This window comes from Alligator mississippiensis, chromosome 1, assembly GCF_030867095.1.
Source record: "Alligator mississippiensis isolate rAllMis1 chromosome 1, rAllMis1, whole genome shotgun sequence".
NCBI classification, from domain to species: Eukaryota; Metazoa; Chordata; order Crocodylia; family Alligatoridae; genus Alligator; species Alligator mississippiensis.
Window position 1 is genome coordinate 254,619,277 of NC_081824.1, and position 19,091 is coordinate 254,638,367.

The following is a 19,091-nucleotide window of genomic DNA, read 5'->3' on the forward strand; positions in this document are numbered from 1 at the left end:
TTCACAGTCAGGGTGTCCAGACTGTGGAATAAGCTCCCTCCAGAGGTGGTGCAATCGCCTACCCTGGAAATCTTCAAGAGGAGACTGGACGGTCACCTTGCTGGTGTCACCTGACTCCACCTGTCTTTCCTGTCTGGTGCAGGGGGCTGGACCTGATAATCTTCTGAAGTCCCTTCCAGCCTTACAATCTATGAATCTATGAATCTATGGATTGCACCCTCAGCAAGTTTATAGATTGCATCAAGCTGGGGGGTGTAGTAGATACGTTAGAGGGTGGGGCTAGGTTTCAGAGTGACCTAGGCAAATTGGAGGATTGGGCCAAAAGAAATCTCATGAAGTTCAGTAAGGACAAGCGCAATGTCCTGCATTTAGGATGGAAAAATCCCATGCACCGCTACAGCCTGGTGGCTGATTTGATAAGCAACAGCTCTGCAGAAAGGACCTCGGGGTTAGCGTGGACAATACAATGGGTATGAGTCAGCAGTGTGCTCTTGTTGCTAAGAAGGCTAATGGCCTACTGGGCTCGGCTGCATTAGTAGGAGCGTTGCCAGCAGATTGAGGGAAGTAATTATTCCACTCTATTCTGCATTGGTGAGGCCACATCTGGATTACTGTGTCTAGTTTTGGGCCCCCCACTATAAAAAGGATGTGGGAAAGTTGGAGAGAGTCCAGCAGAGGGCAATGAAAATATTTTGGGGGCTGGGGCACATGACTTACGAGGAGAGACTGAGGGAACTGAGTTTATTTTGTCTGCAGAAGAGAAGACTGAGGGGGGATTTGATAGCAGCCGTTAACTACCTGAAGTGGGGTTCCAAAGAGGATGGAGCTAGACTATTCTCAGTGGTGACAGATGATAGAACAAGAAGCAGTGGTCTCAAGTTGCAGCAGTGGAGGTTTAGGTTGGATATTAGGAAAAACCTTCTCAGTAGGAGGGTGGGGAAGCACTGGAACGGTTACCTAGAAAGGTGATGGAATCTCCATGCTTGGAGGTTTTAAAGATCTGACCCGACAAAGCCCTGGCTGGAATTATTTAGTTGGGGCTGGTCCTGCTTTGAGCAGAGGGTTAGACTAGATGACCTCCTGAGGTCCCTTCCAATTCTAATTTTTCTATGACTGTATATATACATTAATCTTGTAATGGGGCTTGGCCCTGTCACTGCAGGGAGGAGCATGTCCGAGCCACCTCCAGCCCAGGATGGCTTCCCCCTCCTCCAGGAAACAGATGCAGCTGCTCTGCAGCCACACAGACCAGCTGGAAGCCTGCGTGGCAGGCACAGTTAGAATAAACAGCCCCAGCTGGGGAGGGTCCCCACCCCTGGAGCTGTGGGTAATTGAAAGCCTGGCTGCCTGGACAGGGCAGAAGGACCTGCTTCCACAGGCATGGGGAGTTAAGAGCAGCCAGGAATGGCTGTATAGGGGGCCTCTTTGGTGGGAAGCAGGCTGCCATAAGGAGGGATGCATGGATGGTGTGTTCCCTGGGCAGGCTTCCCCTTGCCTCAGCAGGAGTACTGCCACCAGCCTGTGCCTAGGTCTGGGCTGCTGGAAGCACCAGACCCACCACAGAGAGTGAATGGCAGGGACCCCAGACTGCAGGCACACAATAAGTGCAATCTCTTTTCTTTAATCCTTACTATTGATTTAAGTTAAAGGTTATAGATTCAGGGCAGGAAGTCAGGCCTGGGGAAAAGCCCATAAGTCCAGGGGCAAGCCTCACGCTAGCTGTCTGGGAAGGCCAGGGTCCAGATCAGTGGATCCTTGGCTACCCACTGCAGAGGAAAAGGGGTCGGGGGTACACCTGACAGCAATGCCCCTCCAAGGCTGCGACTACCTGGGCGGTTCACAGACTTAAACATGCCCAAGTTCTCTAGTCCACTACTAATTGTAGACATCCAAAGCCTGCCACTGAATTCATATTAGGAAGGAATATATAACACATGTATTACTGCCCCTTCCCTTTTTTAAGTTTTCACTATGATGATTTTCACAAGGACCGATAAAAAACCATTTCTTGCTATTATATTCTGTTAAAAAGACAAGCAAACAAGTCCTGCATCCATTTCATAATTATACATGCACAAGAAGCCAAACGGCACCTCAGCTGTTCTCATGATCAACAAATAGGAACAAAACTTGTTCATCTCTAGTTGCAGATCTGATATTCCTTGTGGTCCCAACCCTATTCCCAATGAAATCAATAATGAAATGACCAATGACTTCTTCAGTGCTGTCTCAAATCTAAGGACAATGTTTTCAAATGCCTGCCCTAGCACAACTGGCCTGTTACATGGTTCGTCTTTTAGCTTGGGACACACAAGAGTTGGTCCTTTAGTAGGTAAAAGGTTCTGCCTTTGGTTGGATTCATACTGAAATTAAAGGTGATATCCCCTTTCAAGTGATATCCCCAAGTCAAGTTTTGGCTTATAGCTTTTGTTGAAAATAGCCTGCAACTAGATGTTGCCCTAGTCATTTTTATGCTGCAACCCCCATATTTAATTTGTGCTAACATACGCTCCATTTTACTCATCTGATACTGGACAGCTATATTACAGAAAAGGGGCAGTGTCTATCTCCTTTGAAAACTAATTTCAAAATGACTTTGTTGTTATTTTAGGCATCACTGACATTTCTTTTGGATTTTCTGTCTGTCTAGAACTCCACTGGGGACCTCCAAGGCAAGCAATTCTATCCACACACTGCCCCTGAAGCACATTGTAAACAGGATGTGGCATTTCATTTTTATGGAAAGAAATATTTTCAAATAAACAGAACCAAAAATTATCTCACAGATACAGGGAAGGTTCATGCTGAAGCAGTTTTTTTCCTTGCATAAACATTTTCACCTAAAGTATTAGCAAATAAAATAATTAGGCTCTATTGGTTGGTGCTACAGCAGAATGTCTTTTGGAGTTCTGTCTCTCTGGAGCCTTCAGTGATCTGTGAGACAAGCAAGTTAGTCTCCCAGCTTACCCATCACAGATGCATCAGATATGAATGTATCAGCAACATGGCTCATATATGTTTTCTCCCTCCATGTCCTTCATATTGGCTACTCCCTAAAAAATATCTGGTTCCCGTGGTTACTCCCTAAAAAAAATTCTGGTTCATGCATCTTTTTTATGGTCTATTTCAAGACAATCCATTCCATTTTAAGGGATACATTTTAGCTTGTTTTTCTATGATTAAGAAATACTCCAATAAATTTATCTGCGTGTTAACACATATGCAGAAACACGCTTTTGTGATCTCTCATTTGGACCAAATATAGTAAAATACTGTGAGGCAGGTTATTCCAGTGATATTTTCACCCCAAAGATTTCAAAGTCGCAGAAGTATTAATAGGTTAAACTCAGTTTTCAGCCAAATCAGATCAATTTAATAGAATCTTAGAATAGTCTTTCCTTCTCCAGACTAAATAATCCTAATTCTTTCAGCCTATCCTCATATATTATGTTTCCCAGGTGTCTAATAATTTTTGTTTCTCTTTATTGACTCTTTCTAATTTATCCATCTCTTTCTTGACGTGAGGAGCTCACAACTGGACTCAGTACTCCAGGTTAAGCCTCATCAATGTCATCTAGAGTGGGAAGATCACTTCCCTTGATTTCCAAGTGACATTCCTATAAATACAGCTAAATATGCTATTGACTTTTTTGGCAACCAAGTTATTGACTCATATTCCTTTTATGGTCCCCTATGGTCCCCAGGTCCTTTCCTACAGTACTGCAACTTAACCAGTCCCTCCCTAGTCTATTTTTTGTGTGTATGATTGTTTCATCCCAAGTGCAGGACTTTGCACTTGTCCTGTTGAATTCCCTCCATTTGATTTTGGATTATTTTTCCAGTTTATCAAGGTAATTCTGAATCCTAGCCTTATACTCCAATGGCTTCAGTTCTACCCAACTTGGTGTTGTCTGCAAATTTACAAAATATCCATCAACTCCATCCTTCAAATCATTGATGAAGATATTAAGTAATACCGTATGCAAGATAGACCTACAGGGAAGCCCACTCAATGCCTCCTCCCAACACACGGTATATCCAACTCACAGTACTTTCATCTAGTCATTTCTTTAACTTACTAATGAGAATATCATGGGAGACAGTGTCAAAAGCCTTGCTGAAGCCAAGGTATATCACATCCACTGCTTTCCCCTCATTCACAGAGCCTATCACCTTATCATAGAAGAAAATCAGGTTGGTCAGGCATGACTTGCTCTTGGTAAATCCAAGCTGGCTCCATAATCTTTCATGGTATTGAAGTCAGATCGACCGGTTCATAATTCTCTGGAAACTCCTTCTTCCCTTTCTTAAAGATGGGCACTATATTTGCCCTTTTGTAGTCATCTGGGACCTCACCCAATTTCCACAAATTCTCATTTTGGAGGTTCAAAGAGACCAGATCATTTGAATGAGGCTTGACTGGTGTAAATTGTAATTTTTGATCTGTCTAAACCAGGGACGTGGCTCATGAACTTCTCTTAACAAGATTTAAACTCAGAATCTTTTTGGAACTTTCTGCTTCTTTTTACATTGCATTACATGTTTCCCCACCTAAATTAAGTCTTTTAATTTGCTTTGCGTAGGACAAGAAGTCTGGGAATCAGGATCACTCGTGATCTCTGTCAAATGACTCTATTTTTTCAATTATTCAGCTATCCTTGTATGTTTGTTATTATTCTAGTGGATTTTGAACTGTTTTTCATTCAAAGGGCACGATCCCTGTAGGAAAGTGCTGGACAGCTGTTAGCGAATGAGCTCACTAATTAGTTTCATATTGGAAAAGTAAATATGCTAGTGAGTATCTTGACGCTTTCATATTTATTTGTGAACAATAGCTAGGGTGGAAAATGTTCATGCGTGTGACTCAACTTCAATAAAACAAACAAGATAAATGTCAACACCTCAGTTGACAAATTCATTGTAAAATCTGGGTTTATATCATATCTGGGGCCCTCTTTCTGCATGCACTGGACTGTTTGCTGTTCCAGCTAGTTCACAAGAAAGTCAGAATCACTCAAACTAAGAAGCGATCTCCAGCCAGCTTTATCCTCCTTCACCAGCCTGGGTGGGATGCAGCTGGCTAGATGTTTGTTTTGAAAGTCCCTAGCTTTAGTCATCAGACTATGCTACTTGAGCCAGTGGCCAAAACCCATCTTCAGGGACCAGCCTGAGTAAATGGTGAAATCTGTGGGGATCTACGAGTGGGAGGAATTTCTCCCCCAGGCTAAATAGCTGTTTCACAGCCATTGCTCTAGCCTTAGCACTTCATTAGCTACGGCAGCTGCAGTTCACTCCATTGAGGTGGAAAAAAAAGACTTTGCAGAATTTGTGAAGTGGTGGATCCAATGATGCCTGTCTCTCCCTACCCCCACGCACTCATAAAAAGCTCTTTAAAGGGGTGCAGCACACATGTGGGAGTACCAGATTTCTCCCCAACACCATGAAGGAAAACCTCATTGGTTTGCTGTTGTCAAGGCCCTCAGTGCTTGCTGATGGGTTGAGGGTACGCTGCAGTGGGATACTCTACGTGAGATGCTACATCACCGTAGGAACACACTATGGCGATGTAGCATTGGTGGGCACAAACTGTGAACCTGCCACTATGTCGCCATAGCAACGTGCTCCCTTGCTATAGTGCATTGCTATGGTGATGTGGCAGCTAAAAATAACTGTGCGCCACCAGCACGGTGCAGTACAGGCTGTTACTACATCATCATTTAGTACTGCCAAAAGGCACAGTAACAATGGCACTGCAGGGGTATGTGTAGATGAACCCTGTGTTGCTTAAATACACACAGGAGAGCGCTCTCAGTTTTTTTAACTGCTTGGAGCAGCAGCCACCATACATGTGCAAAGGGGAACTTAAAAACTATTCATTGTCTACTGAACATATGACTAGTGCTGCATCAATTAGTTTTGCAGCATCAATAGGAACAATGTATTACCCTACTTTTCAAATACTATCCCCATTTTTAATAAACTTTGTTCCTTCAAAAAGCATTCATTATTTATTCCTCTAAAAACATTTACTTGCTTTGCTGAACTGCTCAGTAAAACCAAACTGAGCCTTTGTGAAAAGTGGCTGTGAACTGAGGAAATACTCATACATGACAAACCCACACTATCATTTTTGTTGGGCAGGAAAGCAACCCAGCTCTCTGTTGAGCCTCCAACTACTCTGCACTGTTTCATTGCTCTGAAATCTCCAGCAGCATCCAAAATCTTGGTCCCTTTCCAGTATTTCTGTCACACACTTTTGTTCACAAGACTCCTCTTCAAATCACTTCCTGTGAAGCTAATTGTTATGTCAGCATTCAGGAGCATCTTGATCACCTATTTATTTACTTGCAGCTTGCAATGATCCCTCTCCTTACAACACCTCCCTAGCACTGCTGCCTTCACCATTATTATTGCATTAAAAAAATATACCTTCCTAGCCCCTGTATTTCCTTACTACTCTAGCGCCCAAATGGAAGGCTATTTCTTAGTAACTCATTTCTTGGCTGTGCAGTTCCTGCTATGTACCAAATTGCAGCAACTACACATCTTAAGAAAACTAATATTGATGCCATAACTGCAGCCACATAATATCCAGCTAACTTTTTATACCAGAAAAATGGAGAAACTGCTCCTTACTGGTTTCTCCTGTGTTATTACTCAGAACATTCTTCACAATCTGGCCTTTATAGCATGAAACCTATCCTCAAAGCAATTAGTACCGTTCTCCACTTGACTGAACACTTTCTCTTTGAATAGTGCACTCTTTTCACAATATTGGCTACACTGTCCTCTTTAAATTGCTTTAAAATAAATAATTAATATCTCTGTTGCTTCTTATCCTGGTTACATGCCATTCTTTAATTCTTCTGTCTTGAACTCAAAGAATTTCTAGGAAGCATGACAAGTTTTCCAAAACTGAAAAGATCCTTGACTTATCAGGACCATCCTCAGGTATTGAGATGGAGGTTTAAGGGGGTAGCTTCATCTTCATGTCCATACCATTCTTGATTTCTCTTCTGCAATGGTTAATAAAAATGCTAATTATGGGTTTTATTGCCTGTTTTGTGATAGATTGACAACTTTCATAACTGATATGAAAGTTGTGGGAGCAGGGAGCAGTCTTCTGTAAATAACAAATGCCCCAAAGCCTTAAGCTAGAAGGCCCAAACTTGACAAAATAAGTGTGACAAAACAAGCAGACAAGGTTCCTAGGGTGAATTTGATATATTTTATTAGACCAACCCAAATAGTTGGAGAATAGTTATTAAGCAAGCTTTCGGGTTCAAAAACCCTTTGTCAGGCTAAGGAAGTTTCAGCAGTTGGTGTGTGCTCTTCCTGGATGGAATGAAAAGTAAAGAAGCCAAAAAGGCTGTGTCTAAAAAGGAGATGTTGGTCAGATGGAGGGATGGTGACTGTTGAATTTCTGATGGAACTCAATCAGAGATTGCAGGTTTTCAGTCCAAATGATGAAGATGTCATCGATGTATCTTAAGTATAGCAAGGGTTTGATGGTGCAGTTCTTGAGGAATACTCTAGCACCAACATCTCCTTTTTAGACACAATGATCAGTATCCAGAAGGGTAAAATACAGACCACAGTATACAAGAAACCCACAGACCAACATACATATCTGCACAGAACCACCAATCACCCTAAACACACCAAAAAAGCTGTGATATACAGCCAAGCCCTCAAATGCCACGCATTTGTACTGAAGAGAACACCCGGGATCACCACCTCACTAATCTTAAAAAGGCTTCCACCCAACAAGGACACTCCTCCAGAGAGGTAGATTGCACGTTTGAAAGAGCCACCTGGATACCACGTGAAGAACTGCTGCAGTACAGAAGAAAAACACCCACAAATCGCATACTGCTGGTTATGACGTATCACCCCTTCCTTGAACCTGTACAGAAAATCCTCAAAAAATTGCAACCCATACTAGAAAGAGACACTATTCTTAAAAAGATCTTCCCAGAGCCACCCATCCTAGCCTTCAAACAAGCACCGAACCTCGCCAACCTCATCACCAGAAGCAAACTTCCTCAAGCCCAGAACACACCAAAAGGATCCAGACCGTGCCAGGACAAGAAATGCAAAACCTGCCAACACATCACCACCCCCACTATTACTACCCCCCACAACAGAGCCATCAGCATCCCTGGATCTTACAGCTGCACCTCCAGAAATGTAATATACGTCATCCAATGCACCAAATGCCCTGATGGAAAATATGTAGGAGAGACCAAACAACAACTGCGCACCAGAATGAACGCACACCGGAAATCCATCAAAGACAGAAATACCCAATTACCGGTGGGGGCACATTTCTCACAGGAGGGCCACTCTCTCTCCAATCTCTCAGTCCTGATCCTCAAGGGAAACTTACACAACACATCCCAGAGACGAGCCTATGAACTCCATTTCATCAACCTCCTGGATACCAGAGCTCATGGACTAAACATAGACATTGGATTTTTGATACATTATAATCTGCCTGGCAACTGACTCCCCAGCCCAGCCCAGCCCCTGGCTTCTTTACTTTTCAGTCCATCCAGGAAGAGCACACACCAACTGCTGAAACTTCCTTAGCCTGACGAAGAGTTTTTGAACCCGAAAGCTTGCTTAATAACTTTTCTCCAACTATTTGGGTTGGTCTAATAAAAGATATTAAATTCACCCAAGGAAACTTGTCTGCCTATGTCCTTAGACCAACACGGCTACAATGTAAACCCCCACAAAAGAAGCAGCCGCTTTTGAAAGTTGGAGGTCAATTTGCCCAAGATGAGACAGAAAATACTGGATCAAGAAAGAGATTTTCTAAACATTTGCTTACAAGTTGTAGGCAAATTGACTTTTTTTTTTTAAAGCAGTTGGCTTGAGTATTAATTTTCATTGCAGTGAATGAGTTCTGCAGTGAGAATTCACTGCAATATGTTTGAAGAGAGCGCAAGGTATATTGACTGCACTAGGTGTGTAATGTTTTTTCCCTTAACCATAGTAGCTAAGTCTTTTTTCAATTGTCTCCATTTTTAAAATCCAATTTAACTATAAAATATAAAGAGAAGCTCATAAATGTTGAATGAATACAGGAGTAGGGCAATTTGGGGTTTTTTTTTACAATGTATAAACATGGCTTATTGGTGACTGCCAAAACATTCCACTGAATCTCAACCACATGATAGATTATGCAACCTGCAAGACAGCAATAATGTACATACCCAGTTAAATGGAGCAGTTGAGACTGCAGGGGAAATGAAGGACCACAGTAGTTAGCACAGAAGATATTGATTTGCAGCCCTCCAAGGGGAACAAGTATATGATCCTATTTGCATTTATGTGTCTGTGACAAGCTGTGGCTGCAGAAATAAGAAAAGCAATAAACCACAGTAAAATATTTGCCTTGCATGTACCTCTACTGTTAGATGACCATTATACTCACACGCATTCCCTTCAGATGTCCTTAGTCTTGAGTTCTACCAGAGCTTTAGTGGAGATGCTTACTGAAGTCCATTAAGCCAAAATAAAATAAAAATCAAAGTCTCAAAGGGTCTGTTAAATGGAATGACCCCACTGGGACTTGGATCAGGCCCTTCTGCATTTATTTCAGTTCCAGTTTTCCTCACAGTACTAAATTGGCAACACTAGAAAGAAATTCTTCTAACTTACAAGCAAATAGGGAGCACTGAACTAGCAATGAGATGGCCCAGCATAGATAGCACAAGTTTTTCCTTACTGACCTAGTGGGGTGACCTCTCAGAGAAAGTGGGTAGAATATGGAATTACTATGATGAGAGAAGAATGCCATATTTTCCCAGCTGAACTGCACAGCACTCTGTTTGTGCAGCTGGCATACTTAATTTCTCTTATTAGCCACACATTATAGAGTCTCAAGTCCTACGCTATTATAAAGGTGTCAGTGTAACAGAGATATGCAAGTTACCCTGCTGCATTTTATCTGCCGGCCTTAGGCAAAGCCATGCAGTTCAACCTGCTTCAGGGAAGAGGGGTTAATTTGTTAAGAGTATGTCTACATTGCAGTTTCTGATGTGACCCAGCACAGCAGTGACATCCCCCAAGAAAACTTTAGTAGTCTAGTTATAACAGCACTGAACTCAATGTGTGCTTATTAACCACCCAAGAAGCAAGAAAAATTAGCCCCTCCTGATATCCATACATCTGTGACTGCATGCTAGCCTCAAGTGAGTTGCTAGACATCTCTTAGAGTCTTCTGTTCAGGATATTCATGTTTCTCTGTAAGGAGAAAGACAAATCTAAAGGACAGATATCAGACTGGAAGACAGGAGAGTCACGTTCTTTTCCTGAATGCAGGCAACTCGTTCCACACCTGTTTCCTGTCCCCACCACTACCCAGTCTCATCTTTTTAGCAATTTGTACCAAGGACATATGCTGTATGTGATCATCACATGGTGCTTGACACCACGGGGCCCCAATCTCAAATGGAGAGAGGCTATTCTTACATTAGGGGAGCTGATGGGCTGAGGAAGCATTAGCTGTTTATACACATGCTTCATTGTGGGGGGCACTTTAATTAGAACAGGTCTGAGAGCCATTCTAATTAAAGCACCCACAGCGTCTCATGGATCAGCGTCCCAGCACTTCAAAATGGCAGCAGGGGTGCTTTATCTAAATCTTGTCAAATGAGCTTTAGATAAAGCGCCCCTGTTGCCATTTTGAAGCACAGGGACGCTGATACATGAGACACAGGAGGCTGCTGGAGCATGGTAATTGCCATGCTCCAACAGACTCGATTAACTGAGTCCACTTGTGTGTAGGCACCCATTAGTTCTAGCGCTAAATCATGATAGCAATAGATAGCAGGGGTGTGCAAAATGGGCCCTATTCAATTTGGATTTGGATTCGGCCCGAATCAGGGACAGTGATTCAATTTGTTGATTTGGATCACTGTCCCCGATTTGATTCGGCCGAATCCGAACCTGAAGATTTGATGCTGATTTGGAGAATCAGCGATTCGGCCATAGACACAGCTTTAAATGTTTTTTTCTACATACCTCAAGGTAGCAGGTGGCTCATGAATGCTGTGATGCTGGGGCACATGGAGCATCCCACAGGAGCATGGGGGGAACCCTCCATGTGCTCAGCAGCGAACCAGGAAGTGGATTGAAAGTGCTTCTGGTCCATTTCCAGGTCTGCTGCTGAGTGCGCTGGGGACCCTGCCGGCACTCCTGTGGGATGCTCTATGCACCCCAGCATTGCAGCGTCCACGAGCCTGCTACCTTGAGGTATGTAGAAAAAACTTTTAAAGCTGTCTCTATGTCTGAATTGCTAAATCTTTCCGAATCTCTATGAATCAATTTGGAGGGCTCCAATTCAATTTGGAGAGATTAAAGGGTCTCCTGATTCGATTTGGATTCAGAGATTTGGCCACCAAATTGGGCCGATCTCTGTCAAATTGAATCAGGGACTGAAGCTTCACACAGCCCTAATAGCTAGGTGGATGACAGCAGCATAGGCTCCACTTGAATTCTGCTGGTAAGAATGGTAGATACTGCAAGCTCTGGATGGGATTTTTTTAAATCTTAAAGGATAAGAATTCTGCACTGAGAGGCCAGGGAAGTTAGTTTAGAGTGCTCCTATAGCTTAATACCATCTATTTATTACAGGCAAAAATGTGCTTTAAAGGCACTGGCCTGAATAAGATGCAGTGCTGAGAAAACTATGAAACAGGAAATAGTAGAAAGGTCTATGCCCTCCTCATGTATGCATGAATGTATAGGGTGCATGTTCATTCAGTTGGTGCTACTTGCTCCCAACCTGTGTGCCTTATAGATGCAACTGGTGAGCATGGAGGGGGAGGAGGAGAGGGTAGTGCTCTGACTCATTTTTTGTTGCTCTCTGTTCCTTCTGGGTATCTGGGATGAAAATGTGCACAGGGGAAGCAGATCCCAAATTCTCCAGTGTTCAGTAGTACCATTGTGGATGACCCTTACGTGTCCATACATGTGGGAATGGGTTTGTGAAGAGATTGCCTAAGCCCTTTCCCCATGCAACCACACAAGGCTCAGCCATGACCTGTCCCTATTGAAGTAGTGTCCATACCCTGGGTTCTATAAAGTGATTTCATGAAACATATAGTTGACTGGATTACAAATACCATTAAATACAAAAAGAGTGCTCATCCACTACTCTCCCACTTCCTTCCCAAACACCTATCAGCTCCTACATCCCATTTAAAATTCAAAAGCAGTTAAACTGAGCAATTCATTTTATTCCTCTCTCCATGTTATTCCATGAAATCAGAGGTGAGGTATAACTAAGTCACTTTTTGGGTTGCTAATACTGCAGAGAAATATAGGACCCAGAATGTTCAAGATACTGTCTTAGTCAGCAGAATAGGCATGGCTTCCGAGCTGGCTGAAGTTGAAGAGTCTTTCTGTGTAAAAGACATGTTCGTCTTAATTTTTTCCCCTACTATAGTCTTTTCAGTCTGGAGGGAGGGGAGACCTTTGGGCACTTTTAAGAGAAACAGAAAAACCAATACAGCAAATGTAATGTTGCATTTCCTAGCTCCAATTTGACAGTGAATTTCTCTAAGGGCTTGTGGATTCAGCCTTGCTCACTGTGCTTTTCCCTAGTTGCTTTGCTCTGCCTCCATCTGATGTCAGTTCAGAAGTGTTGTCTCATTTCAGATGCAGGAGCAAGAGACTGGCTGACAAAAGGTATTAAAAAGGAGAGCAGCAGATTCCTGCGGCCCTTGGGAACAGGCTGACAGATCTCACCCCGCAAAAGAGAAGAACTGGGGGGCGTGACTGTGTAGATGACAACGAGAAGCTGGAGGAGGTGGCAGCAACAATTGCTAATCCCTTTTTTACAGGAAAGGAACTTAATGTACTGTTTTACATGAGAAGGTTAGTTTAATAAATATTTTCCCAAAAGATTACTAATTTGTTTTAAAGTAGCACCTAGAGGTCCCAAATGAGACCTACCGGCAAGCCACAAGCATCCAACAGCCACATCACACAAAAAATTACCACCTAAACAGATGAGACAGAAAAAGGGCGAGAAAAAAAGAAAAAAAAACACCCCAATTTAAAAATGGGGACACATTTCAAAGGCCACAGTGAAGTCTGAGAGAGCTGGGAAGTTGCAGGGGGAAAGCTGAAGTTCCTAGGTTGCATTGCTTATTGAAACACTTCACGTTTTAGTGGGAGATCAGGTAATCAGAGCTAGCAGACGAATCCCTTAGTGAGCTGTGGGTTAATACATCATGACTTATCTTCCTACAAAGCACGTTCAATCTCCAGATACACAGGAAGGCTAGTATCATTTTCCCCATTTTACTAGCATTGGTTAGATGTTTACCCCCAGTAACTGTCAGAAAGAATGCTGTTAAGATAGGCACCAAATACAGCCTCCATGGTAAACAGCAACACCACCAAGGATGAAAGCAAAATTGTATCCTCATCCTGTCACAGAGAGGTGGAAAGAAAAGGGGAGAAATGAAACACGTTTTTTCTTTGACAGACTAGGAGGAGGTAAATTCAGTGGAAGGAGCTAATCCTGGTGAGCTGAGGACCTTGCAGAAGCCTGCACCTTGTAACATCGAAGGCACAGGCTTCTATAAGGGTCATTAGCTCTTGTACAGTCATTGGACAATTGCTCTTGCCTCCTGTCTGAGTTAACTTCCAACCTATTGAGTGCCTCTGAATGCAAGAGACTGATCCATTTCAAAGGCAGATGGAACCATTAGACTTACCAAGTTGGACTTCTGCATAATATAAACCAAAGAACACACTGAGCCCTTAACTCCTGGTTGCCTCCTAAAAAGGCCTCAGGTCTTGATAGAGAAATTTGCACCTGATTTCTAGTCTGCTCAAAACTTTCCAGATGCTATATCTTGATAAGCCTTTGCTAAATGAAAGGGCGCCCCAATAACAGACAGAATAGCTACCAGAACAAACGTGCAACATGGCAGTAGGCAGTTCAGGGATTTTGCAATTGCTACCAAGTTTGCAAGAACCAGAAGGACACCAGAAACGTTATATTGTAGCATGACTGCACAATTCAGCAAGAGAAGTGGGTGGGCTATCAAGGGAAAAGGCCTTTGCATATACTTCCACAGATGAGAAAAGAACAAAATACAATAATTTATGGGAAGTTTAAATGCTGCAGGTGGGGGGAGGGGAGCGGGGGGTTCTCACACTTCTTTCTAGGACAGAAAGGTGCTTTAGCTTCACTTTAGCAATAAGCCTGTTCCAGAATCTGCCACTCACTTCCTGCCTCTCCTTCCTTTAATGTTCTGTTGTACATTGAGGTTTTTAATAGGGCTCTAACTTTGGAATAAATCCCTTTGGCTGACACCTCAAGCCAGTCTTACATTTAGCCTCCCACCTCCATGGCTATGGGGAAGGCTGTTGTGGCACAAAATCTTGGAGGGCCCTTATGAAACTGAGAAGTGAATCCCAGATGATTCCCCTGCCTCTGTAATGTAAACACCATGGGGGTACTGATGAACACAGAGGAGGATGCAAATTAAAGAAGCAATAAAAGAGGAGAATTGTTCAGCCTCGTCAAATGTCTCTGAAGTCACTGTGTTTAGACTTGCCTTTGAATTGACATAATGGGTACATTTTACTTCATGTTGTTGCCCAAATGGCTAGTTTCGTGCCCCCGGAGGCTTTTCCGATTGACCTCAAGGAGAGAGTCACACACTCAGGCTGGGTCCATTTCAAATTTATTGTTTACGCAAACAAGATCAACAAGAGGGCTAGTGGCCCAAAGCCGAGTCGACCCCCGGTCTTTGTCTGAGGGTCTTTTATAGCTTACCTAAACAAAGAATTGTAGCGTGTCTTACAACTATTGGCAGTTTCACAATTTTACCGTTACGTCTAAGTTTCCACAGGATGTCAGGGTCTTTTAAGTTAGACTCAACTTATTATGGGATAGATGATAGCACATGCGTGTTAGGGAAGCTGTGGTAAACTTAATGTCCTTTAGTAACCCCTTATCTTCGTGTAACTTTATGTCATTGAACAGGTGCGATTGTGAAACTCTATGTGCAAAGCTGCCCTTAACCTATATGCAGAAGCTATTTGCAAGTTATGTTGAATACAGAAGCATTTTGCAAAAAGTCATTATGTCTAAATTCAATCATTATGTCTAACCTCTACTCGTATTTGTACCACAATGTCTTACTAGCAACCCAGCCAAATCATAGTGCACTTTAGCGCTCCTGTGTTCTAAAAAGGGTTTCCTTCAAAGTAGTGGTTCAGTTCTCCCTATGAATTTTGTCAAGTGTACATCGTATCAAAGGATAAGCATTTGCCAAAGCCTCTCTTCAGCTGCAAAAGGGTGGGGGGGAAGGGAGGGAGGTTTGTTTGAAGAATGTCAAGTTGCACCTGCTGGCTCTCACTGGGAGGATGAAAGGAATGACTGGAATTTCTGTCACCATCGACATTTATTTATTTATTTTTAAAGTATTTTTATCAACATGAAAAGGCTTGTTGCATTACAAAAGCAGCACGTTTGCTTTAAGCCCATTCAGAGCCCTTCAAATGGGAAAATAATAGATTTGAGGCTAATAAAGCAGTACTTGACTGTGAAGCAAAAGAGCAGAATTAGGCTGGCATATTAACAAGAGACGGATGCTGTGCATGCTAAAATAACCTGAAGGTAATGTGCACTGGTTACTACTTCTCAACATACACTTTAAGTCCATTAGCCTGCTTCAATTTAAAATGATAGCAGTTCATTGATAAGGATGCCCTTTGCTCTGCATGAGCCACAGGCTCTGTGGTTGAGTACCAGTGCAATGGGAAAGACAGTCTCTAGGGAGTAGTTAGTTAGTGTTACCCCATGCCCTAGCCAAAGTAGCTGAATTAACATGGATAAGGATAGTAATCCAAAACCTGTAGGACTGCATCTACTACAAAGCAGGATGAGAACTGTGACTCATGCCACAGTTCCTATCTTTCTCTGCTTCCTCAAGTACTGCAACTATGTATGGGCCCTTATACAAAGCAGAATTAGAAACACAGTCTAGCCTTAAGCATTCAATGCAATAGTTTCAGTTGACCTACTGGAAGACAGCGATCCAGCAATGAGGTCTATTCAGGTGCAACATCCTCAAATATATATTGCACAGCCATAATTGTGAGCATCTGCATTAGTAGAGAAAAAGGTAATTTAAAAATAGCCATGTCTAGAAGACATTCAATTAAATAACATAGGAGCAGACTCTCAATACTATCAGGTGTTAATGCTAAAAAAGCTGCAGCCTTCCACTGAGACATTGGGCAAACCACTTAGGGGCAGATCCAGTTAAACCTGATAAGCATTTTAAAGAGCATTTCAGTGAGTAACTGGTGATTCTATTCCACTATGCACAGCTTCCTAAAAAAAAATAAAATTAATGCAAAGGATGCAAAGGGTCCTCTTCCCCTTCACCCCTTTCTGTGAATCACTGTTAAGCTACGATGAAGGCATACAAATGGATGTTAATGGCTTGTCAGAGACATGAAAAGGGTGGAACAAGATCCCATTTATCATATTTTCTTGCATATTACGCACATCTTTCTTCCCAAACCAGCTTGGTAAAATTGGAGTTTGCATTATATGAATAGAAACAGGCTCCCTATGGATCCAGACATTTGGCAGTGGAGACAGAGCAGTGGCAGTATTACATGCTGTGTTTTTGGGAGCCTTCTTCTATAACAATATACAGGATTAGACTGGTCTGCAGGGCTGGCCTATGGCCAGACCTGGGCACTGGCTCTGGAGTCATGTGCTGGGTTGGACATGCTAGTTCTGTAACTGTGAGCTGCGTCAGACCCAGCATGCAGTTCCAGAGGCAGCAGGCAGGGTTGGACCCATTGCATGGCTTGACACCTTTACAGCTAGATTGGGCTCTGCCTCATGGCCCCAGTGATGGCCCAGTTGGATCAGACCAGCCCATGGGGTTAGGGCTGGCACATGAGTCCCAGCCCTGGTACACAGCCCCTGGATCCCAAGCCCCAAGCCCTGGCCCTTGGATCCTGGATCCCAAGCCGCCAACCCTGGCACATGGGCCCCAGCTCTCAAGCTCTCAGCCTGGCCCCCAGCCCCCAAGTCCCCAGGCCTGGTTTTTGGCTCTCACGCCTCCATCCCCAGTACACAGCCCCCAGTTCCATGCACCCATCCTCTAGCATGCAGGCCCCAGTCACCAGCTCTGGCAGGTGGTCCCGAGCCCCAAATATTCTAGACCTCAAGTGCATATTTGTATTCCAAGGTAAGGCTTTATTTTCCTTCTTGAGGCCTTCCCAAAATAGAGTGCATGTTATATCCAGGAGGGTGTTATATGCTTGTTAATATGGTAAACCTCTAAGTGCCACTTAGGAGCTCACGGGAGAATAGGATTTCTGTTTTTCATTTGTTAAATGGTACTTCCCTTACTCACAAGGTGTTGTGAGGATAAATAGGCTTAAATCTTTTCAGAGGTATTGCCATAGATATTTTTATATTCAACAGCCTGTCATTTAGGATGCAGTTCATACTAATAACAAAAGACATTTATACCCAGATGTTAGATAGCACCTTCATATCAGCCCTGTGGGTGGTCAAAGATACTCCTTTTATTGACATTTGCCAAAGGTCACAGAAGCTTGCAGTAGAGCTGGGAAGAGAAATCAGAGGTCCTGACCTTGTGGTCCTACTGTGTATTACCACTACAATCATACTCCTCTGAGGAATGCTTGACTTCCTCTTCCACATCTTACACATCTACTGAGTAACATCCTTCCTAATTACATCTATGAATTGAATGGAAGACTTCTCTTCAGAATTTTTTCCAGTAGAATTTCCATTGTCTTTAGAAGAGTTGCAGAGTAGTCAGAAATGCTTTCAATCACTATTTGGACTCTGAGAAGAGACTATGTGTTAATACTTAGTGACACAAGACTTCAGTTAGTCCAGAAGAGGTGACTGAGGAAATGCTGTCAGGTTTTCTTTCCTGTATGGAAGCAGAGCAACAGCTTTTAGTTCCTAGCCATATTTTGGAGACGGTAATGCTCCTTTTCCCTAAAATACCAGCCAAGAGATGGACAACAGAGACAAAAGGTTAGACATGGAACACATCTTATTTAGGTTAGTCTCTAATTAGAAGTTGGCTGACACCAAGACCCTGGATCTGATAAAACAAAACTTTGGGAGTGTTGAAACCAGATACCGTGTTCAGATAGTGAACCAGCTCCCACTGAAGACTGGCATTGTGTTTACTTGGAACTGAATGAGGGAAGAGGGGGCTTTGTGGCTAATGCTCATTTTATTTTTGCTCAGACTCCCCATGCCAGTCAAAGAAGAAATGACCCAAAGTTACTATGCGTTGGTCTGCATGAAACGTTTTCTGCTTTTTCATCTCTTTTCAGAGGAACGGAGAGGCATTTTGTAACTTTCAGGCTTAAAGAAGTAGGAAAAAAGGAAAAGGAAAAAAAAAAAGGACAAGTAATCACATCAAGGTCTACTTCATTCAGTATTCTTCATCTCTATCACAAATCTATAAACAGTCTCAGAAATATTCCCATGTGGTTTCTAGCAGTGACTGAAGCCACATATTTACATTTCCTAACCATAAATGGAAACCATTACAAAACTCAGCGAAGAGCTATGCATTTCATTCATCTGCTCCCCTTTTGTCTTTGAAAAATAAACACTATTTCAAAAGCCTGAATGCAGAATTACTATAATACTGTAATGGAATTCCCTACATCCTGCACCATTACCGGCTCCTAGCAGTGGTATCTCTGTCAAGTCTTCAACTGCCCTACCCCCAACTTTGGCCTGCATAGCAGCCTGAAATCAATGGAAGATGTATCATCTTTTACAGCATGTAACTTACTTAGGCTCAGTCCTTTCATTGAGCCTCCATTCGGGCAGCAAAATCCCCAAACCTCACTACGGATTGTGAATATTAGCCACAGTCTAGCCCATGTTGCATACCTCAGAACTGCAGTTTCCATGGCCAAGTGCACCAGGTGTCTAATCGTGTGGCATAGGCCATGGTGCCTTCACCTCCACTGGGGTGGAATTTGACAAGTCTTCCATCCTTAGACCTAACCCTAAGCTCCAGCAACCT